The sequence below is a fragment of the Tupaia chinensis genome, unplaced genomic scaffold, assembly GCF_000334495.1.
Source record: "Tupaia chinensis unplaced genomic scaffold, TupChi_1.0 Scaffold000544_1, whole genome shotgun sequence".
In the NCBI taxonomy this organism is placed as follows: Eukaryota; Metazoa; Chordata; class Mammalia; order Scandentia; family Tupaiidae; genus Tupaia; species Tupaia belangeri.
This window is the reverse complement of record NW_006160056.1, coordinates 894760-908590: the sequence shown is the minus strand read 5'-3', so window position 1 is coordinate 908590 and position 13831 is coordinate 894760. Positions and strand designations below refer to the sequence as shown.

Below are 13831 nucleotides of genomic sequence, written 5' to 3'. Positions count from 1 at the left end.
GAAGATTACAGTTGATGGTTTGGTTCCCTAGTCGATGCTGAGTATGTGCTCCTATGACCTTGGCTGGCTGGGGTGCTAGAGGAGGATCATGATATGAGACCCTGTGGAAGATATTTTTCTTTCTGTCTTTCACTATCATAGAAATAAATAAAACTTAAGAAAAAGAAGTTGGCAGCATTTTCCATAGTTGTACTTTCTTCGGGCTTACCCCTTCTCCACTAAGTAATGCACTTTTAGAACCCAATCTATACTAAGTTGAACTAAGGAACTGTAAGCCAAACTCTGACCTAAGGCAGTGCTTCCAAACTGTCTAGCTTAAGAAGTGCCATAGAGCATTACTAAAAATACAGATAGGTTCTTGGCCTCTGATTCTCCCTAAATTCTGATTCTTTGAGCCTAGGGCTGGGCCTAAGCATGTGACTCTAAATTAAGAACAGAATTTTTTGTTCTACAAGTACTTGTTATAGAATTCAATCATTAGCTGACTGACCCCCAACACCTGCTAGGGGGCGGCACATGCTGTCAGATATTTGAGAGAGTCTGTCTGGTGGCATTTATTTGGACTCTTGTCTCAGATCCCTTCCCAACTTGAAATGCTTTCCATGGGTTTTAATTTAATGTTAAGCCTTAACCTTTACAAAGTATTTATAAGACAAGTATTTTAAAATAGCATTTCTATAAATTGTACCCAATGCCAGCTTTATTACTCCCATATCCCTATACAAACATCAAGAAAATAAGACCCTACTCGAGTTATAATTCCACAAGAAAACTTTGTCCCTGTGAATTAATTTGCATGTATTCTTTCACTATTCTATAATTTCATGGTAACAAAAAGAACTTTTTCAGCTCTATTGCCTTCATCTTATAAATAAATCCACTGCTTAATTCATCTCTTGGGTCTTCCTTCCTTTTGAATAGCATATTGTGGGTTTTAGTTCACTTAATGCAGTTCTTGTCTCTGTATTTTCTTTTGAAATTTTCATAGACTATAAATCCTTTTAAACAGTAAAATATTGAAAAGGTCAAAAAAGTAGAGTCAGAGTTAGCAGACACATTACATTCCCTGTTTTTCTAAAATCGTATTTAAGAATCCATTAAGAGACCAGCAGATGGCATAATGGTTACATTTCTAGTTTGCCATGTATTCACCATGGTTTGAGTCCCAGACCAAATGACTTAAAAACTCAGGAGGTACGTGTGCATGTGTGTGTGTGCCCAAAATCCCAGGAGGAGAAAGGAGAAGGGATTGCGGCATGGCCATCCTCCCAGGGGGTGATTTCTCACTTTGTTTCTCTCTGTGTCTCTGGTGAGCGCACATGTTCTATAGCAAAAATCTCTCAAAGAAAATAATACATACTACAGAAGTATTAATTAAGCATAATAAATGTGTTTTTAAATATTTATTTTATTTTTTAATTATTCATTCATTGATTTTTAATTTGATCAGAGAGAGACAGAGGTTGAGAGTGAGAAAGAGAGGAAGTGAGAAAGCAAGACACCAGGTCCAGAACTTGAACCCCGGTTGGCCATGTCGGAGTGTCCAGCGCCTTAACCACCATGCCACCTGCTGGTCCCAAATGTGTTCTTCTTAATGCTTAATAGGTATCAGTCACAGATTTTAAAAATCCCCATGAAATTATTTCTTATTACTCATGACAGCCATAATCTAACTACACATTTTTGCATTTTTGATAGTGTAGTCCAATCAACAGCAGATGACTAAGAGCAACTCTCAGTAGTGGACCCCTTAGGAAAGCTTACTACTTTTTCACACTCCAAAGCACCATTAGATGTCAGTTGTCAAAAGCCCACTATGTAGCTCCCTTCTGCAGAGTTCACTCAGTTTTCAGACTTCTAAATCAAACAGAAAACAACGATAAAGATTTATTTCAAAGTGAGTAAACTTCTGCAAAGGAAGGCTGAGCTCTCTGAAAAGATTCATTTCACTTGCCAGGCCCATAACCCCAAGGCAACTGTGCTGTCTCTGACCATGGTCTTGGCTCTGGTTTTGCTCCTGACACTGAGCCAGAGGCTAAGGACTCAGGGATGTATTTAGCCTGGGATAAAGCTAGTGGGAAGAGGAGCAGGTTCATATTTCATTCTAAGCATGTTATAGCTGCCAACCAGGGGTGAGTGATGTGGTGTAAACGGTGGCTATGAAGGGAATGATGGGGTGTGAGGATTAAAGAATATACTCACTTTTCATAAGAGATTGTCAAACCTACCACTGTTTCCTCTGATTATCAAAGCATGTGGATCTAGCCTCAGTCAGCAACAGAGAATCCTATTTTAATCTTTAGATTACCTCACCAAGTACCTTCTTCTAATTAAGTATAATTTTTCCTTTTTTTTTAGAGAGAGATTTTTGCTATATGGTGTGTGCACTCACCAGAGAGACACAGAGAGAAAGTGAGAAATACCCCCCCACCCCCCCGGGGGATGGCTGTGCTGCAGTCCCTTTTCCTTCACTCCGCTCTTGATATTTTGGGCATGCACGTGTGCCTGATATGGGTTTCTAGCTGCTGGGACCAGGACTTGAGCCGCGGTTGGCCATGTGGTTACATCTAGCGGTGTAACCATTACGCCCTTTGCTGGTTCCTAATTTTCCCTTGATATTAAAGGCCTCAAAGAGAAGTTACCCTTGAGGAAGAGAATGTAAGTCAGTGGGTGCCAGATGCTAGTCTGATGCAAAGTCATGATCCTGGGACAGCCTATAGAGTTCTGAAATCGTCCCCATCTATGGTGACTTACAGGATTATGCCTTTTTTCTTTTTCTTTTTCTTTTCATTTCGCTTTGTTGGCCTTTGTTTGTTTGTTTTTGTTTTTGTTTTTTGTTTTTTGTTTTTCCCACAAGATGTGTGCATTTGCCAGAGAGAGACAGAGAGAAAGTGAGAAATCACCCTCATCCCAGGTGGGAGTGCTGTCTCAGTCTCCCCCCACTCCCAACATCTCTTTCTGGCAAATATAGGCACTCTCTAGTAAAACATTTTTTTTTTTAAGTTTTCATTAAAAAAAGTCACAGTTATAGGGAAGACCGAATGGATGAATGCTTTGTGGAGATAGATACTGGGGTTTTAGGGAACCCAGTAGTGTGTGTGTGTACCTTGCCAGAAAACACAAACACATGAGAAAATTACTTTAAAATGTAGTATGATTAAAACCATTGGGTCTCTAAGGGATATCACACCTCCCCTTCCCTAATAATGAGAACTGTGACATTTATTGTTTTTCCTATTTTGATTTGGGTACAAAGACATTCAGTGCCAAACATGCTCTGAATCACAATGGGATTATTAATGCTGTTGGTTTTTCAGTTATTTCTAATTTTTGGTTACTTTTTCATTCATTTATTATATATGTTTGTTTTTAAGCCTATGGATCTCTTTTTCTTTATTTTTTCATCTTCTTTTTTGACCCATTAACTGCAGATAAGTACAGGAAAAAGAAGTGGCATGGTAAGGAAGAGGCAGGAAGTGTGATGTTGGTGCTTTTGAGAGCTCAAGAGTTTCTAGGTAACATGTAACATGTAAGGAGGTTTCCAAAAGTTCATGGAAATGTGTATTATGAAAAATACATGGATTTCCTTTTTTTAACCAAAACAAACGTATTTTAATTGAATTTTTCATGAACCTTTAAAATTGATATATAATAATTGTATGTATTTGTGGACTACAACGTGACTTTTTAGTATAAGAATGTAGTATATGTGTTGATCAAATCAGGGATTCATTTAAGCCATTTGTCATTAATTTATGTTTGGAACATTCAAAATCTTTTGTTACCCTGAGATGTACAGTAAAGACTACATTCAACCTGCTATATTTTATAATGCTAGAAATTGTTCCACTTATCTATCTATAATTTTATTTTAACATCAACATACCTCTCTCCTATCTTCCCCAACCTTTCAGCATAAAGTAGTCATTCTGTAGTTTTCTACTTTCCTGAGGTGATTTCTTTAGTTTTTACCTATGTGTGAGAACATGTGAGGGTTTTTTTGTGCCTACCTTATTTTACTTAATATTATGTTTTCTCTAGACTCATCCATTTTACTTCAAATGGCAGGATATTTTTTTTAATGGCTGAATAGTATTCCATTTGTGGTGTGTGTGTGTGTGTGTGTGTGTGTGTGTGTGTGTGTATCACCTTTTCTTTATTCGTTCATTTGTCAATCAATGCAGGTTGATTTTGTATCTTGGCTATTATGAATGGTGATACAATAAACATGGGAGTGCAGATATATCTTCAACGTGCTTATTTCCTTTAGGTATATACCTTGCAGTGTGATTACTGGATCATAAAGTACTTCAGTGTTTAGTATTTGAGGAATTTCCATTCTGGTATTCATACTAACTGTACCAATTTTACATTCTCACTAACAGCTAAAAAAAAAAGAGTTCCCCTTTCTCTGCATTCTCACTAGCATTTGTTATATTTTTTTGTTTTGTTTTTGTAATAGCCATTCTAATTGGAGTGAGATATCTTCTTGTGGTTTTGATTTGCATTTCTGTAATGATTAATCATGTTGAACATTATTTTTCCTATACTTGTTGGGCATTAGTATGTATTCTTTGGAGAACTATTTGCTCAGGTCATTTGCCCATTTTTAAATTGTTTAAATTGGATTATTTGTTGTTGTCATTTTGTTCAATGGCATTATTTTTATATTCTGGTTATTAATCCCTTGTTGGGTATATAGTTACCAGTATTTTTTACCGTTCTGTGAGTTGTCTCTTCACTCTCTTTTTATTTCATTCTCTTTATAGAAGTCTTTTGTTTGTAATGCCATTTGTCTATTTTTCTCTTTGGTTGCCTGTGCTTTTGAGGTTTTTGAAGTACCCTTGTATGGATGCATTCTTCTCTAAGCTCTCTTTGATTGTCTATATACACAAAATAAAAAATGAAATGCATTCATTAGTTAGTTTGGAAAAAATATAATCGCTGTATTGACTTAAATTATTTACTTGTTACTTGGTTCTTCACAAATGTTTAAAGGTCTCAATAAATGCATTTTACCTCAAAGAAGATAAAAGAGCAAACTCTTCACAAGAAACAATTCTGTGTAGGTTAAAACTATAATTATTCCTAACATCTTCAAGCACCATGTTATGTTAACATTCATTAAGAGACTCATGCTTAACAATACACTCCCATCTCATCTGTTTATATACATTCAAAATTTTAAAAATATGCTAAATTCATAAAAATAAAGAACATCTTCATTTCATTTCATAAGAATTCTAAATTTTTCCATGCCAAAAGGTATAGAAAAACAATAGATTGTTAAAAACATCATTTTAGCATGTGTAGCCGAATCTTTTTTTTCTTTCCTCCCAGTGACTTTTGCTATAGGGCTATAGGGTGCGTATGCTTGCCAGAGAGCCAGAAAGTGAGAAATCACCCTGCAGGGGGGATAGTCACGCCACAATCCCTTTTCCTCCATTCTTCTCTTGGGATTTTGGGTACACATGCACATGCACCCAGTGTGAGTTTTAAGCCACTGAGTACTGGACTCCAACTATGGTCAGCTATGTGGGAGTTCAGCAACATAACTATTACATCATCAGCTGGTCCCACAGAGTCTTTTATATTACACATGGCCTCATATAAAATTATATATTTCAAAAAAAAAGAAAAACATGTTCAAACTTCTGATTCTATAAAAGAAATAATAGTTTCTTGTTTTTTTAAAAAATCTGCTTGGCAAATCTAAAACTGACTGCCCTTAAACATGATACTGTGCTCTGTGTTTTAAAACTGTTGTGTTGCTTTTCATTTATTCATTCAGTCAATAAGCTCCCCAAGGACACTGATAAAGACTAGAGTCAAGGAGAACTTTTAGGAATTGTGCTTCATTCCCTGTAGAAGGTGATGGTGACTAGGTCTAGAGTTGTAGCAATGGAAGGGAACAAAGTGGACAGGTGTATATGAGAGTTATTTCAGGGTAAAGTCAGAGAACTGATGAGGGATTGAATATGTGGAGAGAAGGAGAAGAGTCAAGAAGATGGTGTTTGAGTTCATGACTTGAGCATCTGGGGATGCCAATCACTGAGACAGAAGATAGAAGGAAGAACAGGTGGAGGTGGGGTGGGGTGATGATGAGCTCAGTTTGGAAGATATTATGTTTGAGAAGCTTATGGATCATCCAAGTAGAGATGAAAGTAGTTTGACAGTGTATGTCAACTGTCATAAAAATGTTTCCACTTCTAAGCATCTCTTTTAAGATAGTAACATTAAAGAATATGCACAGAGATAGTCTTTGCAATATTATTTATAACATCAAAAAATTGGAAGGAACTTACATGTCCAACTCTGAAATAATTGCTGAATAAATCATGTGCACTTAAAAATTATATTGCCATAAAACTATAATTATGAAGACTACAATATAGAAAATGCTTATGATGCATTAAGTGTAAAAGCAGGATACAGAATTACTTTTTAGAGATTATTACAATCAGGTTAAAATACATGTGTTTTGAAAATATTCTGCATTGTATATTGGAAAATGAAAATGGCTATCTTGGTATTATAAATGAATTCTGTTTTTATATCTTAAGTTTCTATAATGTTTTTATATTGCTTTTATAATTTAAGGGCAAAAAAGCATCTCAAAGCATCAAAACTCTTATACCTGTTTGTTATCTAAAAATTAGTTCATTTAAAAATCTTACTAAGTATAAATGCAAATCAATTTCATGTTTAAGTGAGAATGCTTTCAACAGTTATAAGGATATTCACTTTTTTAAAAATTTACAAATATACCTCATAATTGTGGAAAAACGTGATGTTGGCAAGGTAGTTAGTAAAAGGATAGAAATTGGCTTTATATGAAACTTAAGAGTAGTAACTTGTTTTAAATAAAATATGTTTGTATTCACTGATCATCTAATACCAGTGGTTCTTCATGTCTACTTTTGTTCTTAATTTTTAATTTGTTCTTTAATTTCAGTACACTGTTTACTGTTTGGTTCCCAAAGGAACCATGGTTTTATTCTATTTTTTTATGTTTTATAAAACAAATCTTGCATTCTAATATAAATTCGATGTGAAGAGCCGATAGATTTCTGTAATCAAGGGCTATCCTGTGGCCTGGTCATCAAGGCAGCTGGATCCCATGTAGCCAGCTGCATGGATTGAGTCCTGGAACCTACGGCTTTAGAAAAACGCTGGTGCATGTGTATGCCTAGGATCCTGAAAGGAGGGAGAAACAGAGAAGGGATTGTGCATGACCATTCCTCATGAGGGATGCTTCTCTCTCTTTCTCTCTCTCCCTGGTGATTTGCCCTCTGGCAAATCATACTCTGGGACAAGTCTCTTCAGGCTTGGCTATGACTTCCTACTTACATTGATGTAGCTTTGAGTTTTGTAGGGTACTTTTATTTTCTAAAAATAACAGCTTTATTGAGATATAATCCATAGATCATACAATTCACCTATTTAAAATGTACAATTTTGGGAACCAGCAGTTAGTGTAATGGCTATGTCACTGGACTCCCACATAGTCGACTGCAGTTCAAGTCCTGGAGTTGGTGGCTTAAAACTCACGCCTGGCGCATGTGCTTGCATGCCCAAGATCCCGAGAGGAGAATGGAGGAGAAGGGATTGTGGCGTGGCCATCCCCCCTGGGGGGTGATTTCTCGCTTTCTGTCTCTATGTCTCTCTCTGTCTGTCTGGCAAGCTCACGTGCCCTATAGCGAAAACCTCTCCAAAATAAAAAAAAACAGTACAATTTTGTGTTTTTAGTAAATTCACAAAATTATGTAACAGACTGTAATTAATTTTAGAACATTTTTATCATCCCTGTACCCACCCCATGCTTTTACCCATCAATGATCACACACCACCACTTCCACCGCTCCCAGCCCTATACAGTCACAGATACACTTGCTACCTCTATAAATTTGTGTAATCTGGACATTTTGTATAAATGGAATCATACAATATGTGGTCTTCTTTCACTTAGCCTGTTTTCCAGTTTCAATCACATTGTAGAATAAATCAGTATTTTATTTCTTTTAATTTCTATGTAATGTTTCATGCTATGGATAAACCACCTTTTGTGTAACCATTCATAAATTGATGAGCATCTGGATTATTGCCATTTTTTTTTTTACTATTATGAGTAATGTTGCTGTGAACATTTGTGTACAAGGTTTTTGCATAAACATATGTTTTTACTTCTCAGGTATATCCCTAGAAATAGAATTGCTGGTTCATATGGTAGCTCTGTATTTACCTTTAAGGAACTGCCAGGTTGTTTTCCAAACTAGTTGTACCATTTTACATTCCTACCAGTGGAGTAGGTTTCACTTTCTCCACATCCTCACGAGCACTATTTCCCTCCTTCTCCCTCCCTCCCTCCCTCCTTTCTTTTCTTTCTCCCTTTTTTCCTTCCTCCTGCCTTTTCTTCCTTCCTTTACTATAGTCATGCTAGTGGGGTTAAAGTAACATTTCATTGTGATTTTGATTTTTTTTTTAATTTATTATTTTTCTTCCATGAGCAACAGAGAGAGACAAAGAGAAACAGACAAAGAGAAAGTATCCCCAAAAGGGTCTTGATGCCATGATCCACTTCCTAGCCCCAACCAGCCCTAGGTCATGGGTGTACATACTGTTCAGCTCTTTGTATGTCTTCTTTTTGAGAAATGTCTATTAAGATCTTTTGCCCAGGGACCAGCAGGTGGTACAATGGTTAAGGCACTGAACTTCCATGTGGTTAACAATGTTTTGAACCTTGGACTTGGTGGCTTGAAAATCGTGCTGGTTGAAAATTGTTAATGGACACTGGAGACTGGGTGGGAGAGGGGAAGAGTACATGGAAGAAAACTAGAGGGAAAAATTGAGAGGCAACACATTCGTGGGACAGAGTAATGGTTTATTTCCTGTTGATGATGTGTGTATTATTCTCAACTGGAATGGTCTGAGGTGTACTTTATGTTGAGTAAATTCTCATTATAAGCCAAATGATGTATAGTGATCAAATGTATAAAATAATAACTTTTTTAAAAAGAAAGAAAATCATGCTGGGAACTTGTACATGTATGCCCAAAATCCCAGGAAAAGAATGAAAAAGGGAATGCAGCATGATCATCCCCTCTGGGGGGTGATTTCTCACTTTTTCTTTAACTATTTCTCTCTGTATTTCTCAGGTGAATGCATACTCTCTATGACAAAAACCTTAAGTAATGAATAAAAAGATCTTTGTCCATATTTTAATGTGTTTTTTCTTTTGAGGATCAATTCCTTATATTAGAGATATTAACCCCAGTTAGATGTATAGTTTGCAAATATTTTCTCTCATTCTGTGAGTATGTTTAGTTTTATAAGAAACATCAAGCTATCTTCAAAGTGGCTGCACCATTTTGCATTCCCACTGACAATGACTAAAAGTTCCTGTTACTACATATTCTTTAGAGTTTAGGTGTTAACAGTATTTTGGGTTTTGACCATTCTAGTAGTATCTCACTGGTTTTTTGTTGTTGTTGTTGTTGTTTGTTTTAAATCTATTACTCTCTTTGTAATTTTTTAATAATTATTTTATTTTATTTATTAATTCATTTATTTTTTAATTTGACCAGAGAGAGACAGAGGGTGAGAGTGAGAGAGAGAGGAAGTGAGAAATCAAGCCACCAGATTCAGGACTCGAACCCTGGTTGGCCACGTGGGAGTGTCCAGCACCTTAACCACCAGGCCACCCGCTGGTCCCTTCATTGTTTTTTAACTAATAGGTGTGTGATGGTGTCTCATTGTTTGAATATACATTTCTTTGATGACATGTGATGGACTTTCTATTTTGTTCCATTGATACATTTGTCTGTTCTTTTACCAGTATTACATTGTCTTGATTACTGCAACTTTACAGTAAGTCTTGAAGTTAGGTAGGTCAGATGGCCAGTTTTGCTTTTCTCCTTTGTATTGTGTAGGCCATCTTTTTATATGCTTATTTGCCATCTGTAAGTCTTCTTTGGTGAAATGTCCATCAAGGTTTTTAGCCCGTTTTTAAATGAGATTACTTGTTTTGTAATGGTTGAATTTTTAGAGTTCTTTGTACATTTCAGATGACAGCCCTCTATCTGGTAACAGATATCTCAAGTTTTGTAAATATTTCTTCCAGTTTGTAGCTTGTCTTTTCATTTTCCTGAGTGTCTTTGCTGCTACAGGGCACATGCCTTTGCCCAAGACAGAGATAAAGAGAGATAGAGGGAAAAGTGAGAGGACACCCCCTACCCCACTGTGGGAATGGCCATCTCAATCCATTCTCCTCCATTCTCTTTTTGGGATTTTGGACACACACATACATGCACCACTCGGCATGTTTTTCAAGACACCAGGTCCAGGACTTGACTCATGTAATCAGTCATGTAGGATCCAGCTGCTTTAACCACCATGCCACCTGCTGGCCCCAGAAATTTTAAATTTTGACCAAGTCTATTTTATTAATTCTTTAGAGGTCATACCTTTGAGGTTGTATCTAAAAAGTTATCACCAAAACCAAGTTCATCTGGGTTTTCTCCTAGGTTATCTTCTAGGATTTTTAGGGTCTTGTATTTTGCATTTAGGTCTGTTAGCCATTTTAAATACACTTGTGTGAAAGGTGTAAGGTTTGCATCTAAATTTATTATATGCGTATGTTTAGTTGTTCCAACACCTTTGTTGATAAAACTCTGCAATTGTATCACCTTTGTTCCTTCGTGAAAGATTAGTTGTGTATTTTAGTGTGAGTCTGTTTCTGGGTTCTTTATTCTGTTCCATTGATCTAGTTGTCTGTGTTTGTGTGTGTGTGTGTGTGTGTGTGTGTGTCCCACAATAGCCTCACTTTCTTAATTACTTAGCTTTATGATAAGTCTTGAAGCCAGGTAGTATCAGTCCTCCAACATTTTCTTCTTCAAAATTCTGATGGCTACTCATAGTCTTTTGCCTGTATGTATAAATTTTAGAATCTGTTTATTGATATCCACAAAATAACTTGCTGTGATTGTGATTGCCATTACGTTGAATTTGTAGATTCATTTGGGAAGAACTGACACCTTGACAATATTGACTCTTCCTGTTCACAGACATGGTACATCTCTCCATTTATTTAGTACTTTGATTTCTTTCATCAGAGTTTATAGATTTCCTCACGTAGGTCTTATACATATTTTTTTTAGATTCATACTTAGGTAGTTCATTTTGGGGGCCCTGATGTAAATGGTATGGTGTTTTTAATTTCAAATTCCAATAGTTTATGCGAGTAAGTAAGAAATGATTGACTTTAGTATATTAACCTCTGTATCCTGTAGCTTCACTATAGTCACTTATTTGGTCTAGGGTTTTTGTCCATTCTTTTGGATTATGTCATCTGCAAAAAAGGACAGTTTTATTTCTTTTTTGCAAATTTATCTTTTACTTCCTTTTCTTTTCTTATTGCATTAGCTAGGGCTTCCAGTATGATTTTGAAAAGCAGTGGTGAAACATAACATCCTTGACTTGTTCCTGATATTAGTGGGAAAGCTTCAAGTTTCTCACCGTTTAGTTTGATGTTAGCTGTAGAGTTTCTGTTGACACTCTTTTTCAAATTGAGAAAGTTCTCCTTTATTCCTACTTTACTAAGGGTTTTATTATGAATTGGTGTTGAACTTTGTCACATGCTTTTACTGAATCTATTTATATATGATCATATAGTTTTCCAACTTTAGTATGTCGATGTGATAGATAATATGAGTAGATTTTCAAATGTCATACTAACCTCACAAACTGAGATAAATCTTATTTGGACATTATATGTTATTCCTTTTATGTATTAAGTGGCTAATGTTGAGTTTCTGTTTTATTTATTCATTTTTTCCCCCAGATTTTACCACAGGGCATGTACACTGACCAGAGAGAAAAAGAGAGAAGGGGAAAGTGAGAAATCACCCCCCTCACCCAGGGGGGATAGCCACACCTCAGTCTTTTCTCCTCCATTCTCCTCTCAGAATTTTGGGCATGCATGCATACTCACCCGACATTTCAAGCCACTAGGTCTGGGATTCAAACTGTGGGTGTTGGCCATATGAGGTTCAGAGTCTTAACCACCACGCTACCTGCTGGCCCTTTTGGAGTATATTCATGAAAAATATTAGCCTATAGTTTTCTTATTTTTAGTATTAAATATTAGTAGAGGTATTAATTTTAATATTAAGGTAGTGCTGGTCTCATAGGATGAGATAGGAAATATTTTCTTGGCTTTTATCTTCTGAGAGTCTGTAGAGAATTGGCAGAAATCATTAAATGCTTGATTGGATTCACATTGAACCCACCTGGGCCTGGTGCTTTCTGTTTTGGAAGATTATTAATTATTAATTGAATTTCTTTACTAGGTATAGGTCTATGGGACCAGCAGTTAGCGTAACGGCTATGTCGCTGGACTCCTGTCCCGGACCCGGTGGCTTAAAACTCACGCCGGGCGCGTGTGCGTGCATGCCCAAGATCCTGAGAGGAGAATGGAGGAGAAGGGATTGCGGTGTGGCCATCCCCCCTGGGGGGTGATTTCTCGCTTTCTATCTCTCTTTCTCTCTCTGTCTGTCTGGCGAGCGCATGCGCCCTATAGCAAAAACCTCTCCAAAAAAAAATATATATATATAGGTCTATACTGTTATTTCTTTTTGTGCAGGTTTTGGCAGATTCTCTCTCTCAAAGAATTGGTCCATTTTATCTATATTATCAGATGTATGGGTACAGAGTTCTTTATAGTTGTCAGAAAAGTCATGACATATTTTTTCTATGTTTTTTTCTGTGCAAAAATGTGTCATGACTTCTGACAACCTAATATTTCTTTTTTTTTTTTTTTTGGAGAGGTTTTTGCTATAGGACACGTGCACTCATCAGAAAGACAGAGAGACAGAAAGCGAGAAATCACCCCCTGGGGAGATGGCCACACTGTAATCCCTTCTCCTCCATTCTCCTTTTGGGATCTTGGGCACATATGCACACGTGCCTGGTGTGAGTTTAAGCCACTGGGTCCAGGACTCAAACAGCCGTCGACTACATGGGAGTCCAGTGACATAGCCATTATGCTAACTGCTTGTCCCATAACCTAATATTTCTTGATGATCCTTTTAGTGTCCATGAGGTTTCTAATGTCCACCTTTCATTTCTAATATTAGTCATTTTTGTCTTTTCTTTTTTCCTTAATGAAGCTAAGCTTATCAACTTTATTGATCTTTTCAAAGAACTATCTTTTACTTCTTTGATTTTTAAATTGATTTTCTGTTTTTAATTTAATTGATTTCTCCTCTAATTTTTATTATTTATTTTCTTTTGCTTAGTTTGAATTTCTTCTTTTTTGTTAATTACTGGCTAGGATAAAGCTTAGCTGATTATTTTAGATCTTTCTTCTTTAATAATATATTCATTAAATGTTATAAATTTCCCATTAAGTACCATTTTTACTGAATTCTATAAGTTTTGAAAAGTTATAGTTTTATTTTCATTTAGTTCAAAATAATTTTAAATTTCTTTGGAAATTTCTTCTTTGGTCCATGTGTTATTTGGAAGCAGTTGCTTCATCTCCGTATATTTTGGGAATTTCAATGATCTTTTTTTTGATCAATTTCTGCTTTACTTCCATTATACTGTAGATTTTTAAGATCTTTAGGTGTGTTTAATGCCCAGAATGTTCAGGAATGTTCTGTGTGAGCTTGGGGAGAATGTATACTCTGCCATTGTTGTATGAAATTGTCTATAAATGTTGTCTACTAAACTAAGTTGATTGATGATGTTATTGAGTTCAACAATTATCAGTTTTCCACCTGATAACATGTCCATTGACAGATGTCAAAATCTGCAACTATAAATGGATTCA

The 13831-nt window shown here is 36.1% G+C and overlaps 1 protein-coding gene across 4 annotated transcripts in view; it reads left to right on the top strand.

Moving 5' to 3' along the window:
• SGCE (sarcoglycan epsilon) overlaps positions 1-13831 on the top strand; it is an 83470-nt gene that overhangs the window by 46464 nt on the left and 23175 nt on the right. The window lies entirely within an intron of this gene.